Source organism: Frankliniella occidentalis, unplaced genomic scaffold (assembly GCF_000697945.3).
Source record: "Frankliniella occidentalis isolate FOCC.00 unplaced genomic scaffold, Focc_3.1 Scaffold111, whole genome shotgun sequence".
NCBI lineage: Eukaryota > Metazoa > Arthropoda > Insecta > Thysanoptera > Thripidae > Frankliniella > Frankliniella occidentalis.
This window is the reverse complement of record NW_026267239.1, coordinates 708,070-709,689: the sequence shown is the minus strand read 5'-3', so window position 1 is coordinate 709,689 and position 1,620 is coordinate 708,070.

Below are 1,620 nucleotides of genomic sequence, written 5' to 3'. Positions count from 1 at the left end.
TTTACATATGGGGGTATTGTTACGAGATCTCGTTTTTGATGAGGTTAAAAAGATTATTTTTTTTTAATATTTTACGCACACCTCTGGAAGATAGGTCTCCAGAAAACGCCAGCCTTCACATATTATTTCTGATTTTTGCATTCTGGATTTGGATTTGCTAATGAGATTTCGGTCTTTTAAAATTGCAATAACTATATTTTCACAAATCATACATATCGCGAGGGGGAAATTACTTCAGAGGATATAGAACAATTGTTCTAGAACAACTTAAGTTATTACGGTAGTGCACGTTAATGGCTTTGCCCCATAAGTTACGACATTTTTCATCTTAATACACAATAATTGTTATTACAGCACAATTTACGATGATTTGCCATTAGAACGCGTTACTACGCGGCTTGTCCAAGTTGGGGATAATCCAGAAAGTACTTGCGCCGTGCGAGCGCTCATAGCACCTGATAGGTAGGCAGAATCTTGCCTGCAGGGCACGTGTGTACGGCGGGGTGGCCTACCCTGAGTCTCGCAGGCGCTCAGCTCCCGTCATATATGCCAAATGAATCCGTGAAAACCGGACGTACTCTCTGGACGATCCCTTTGGTGAACGAGTTGGTACTCAAGACGCAAGTCACCACCCCCCCTTCCCTCCACCCCTCCATGGCAGAAAGATTGCTCTTTTTGAAAAATGTTAGACCTCAACTGCTTGTGTCTAGCTCTTCTTTCCAATTAAATACAGCAACTATTGTGAAAATTGTTGTAGAAATCTACAATCACTTCCTGTAAAAATGTTTAGAATTCCATTGAAATTAGTTAGTGAAAGATTTACCTAAGGATAGTTTTAGGGAAATAAAGATTAAATTAAAGAGCGGCGGGTGCATGGGAGATAACAGTGATGACGACGCCAAGCTGTCAAATCAGTTATTTTAAATTTTTTTCTCATCAAGCAGCAATGGCGCCTAACGGAAGCGTGCTGCCGCAGGTACGCGGCGCGACTTCCGTTGCGAGAATCGTCATTATCGGTCCATCCGGCGCAGCAGCCGGCGGCGGTGGCGGCTCGGCGCGGCTCACGCTCACGGTGTCGCGGGCGAGGCGTTGTTGTAGGGGTAAGGGGGGGGGGGGGTGGATTTCCCGCTACCCCCTCCCCCGCCCCTCCCTCCCATTTCTGAATGGCAGAGCGGCCGCGTGCATGGGGAGCTGCACGACTTGCAGCACGAGGCGACGTGGGAGCCGGGTCAAGTGTACCGGGAGCTTGTTTAGATGAGGTGCGCTTATTTTGGGTGACGTTAGTGGGGTGGGGGTGCGCGGGGTGGAGGCGGTGGAGGGGATGCTCGCTCGTGTCGTGGCGCGGAGTGGCGCAACGGGCGAGGCGGAGGAGGAGGGGGTCGATGGGACTAATGTGGCCGGCTTTCCGGAACCGGCCGCAGACGAGACGCGCGGCGGAGCCAGGCGCAGCAAAACACAGCTGCTGGTCGGTCGCGGCGGAGACTCGGGCCGAGCCCCACGGGGCGGGCAGGGGCCGCAGGGGTGGGCCCCCGGGCGGGCTTGTGCGTGCGGACCAGCGGACCACCGCCGGTGCAAGCGAAGCTGCAAACGTGCTCACGTGGTGCAAAAGACCCCGCCCCG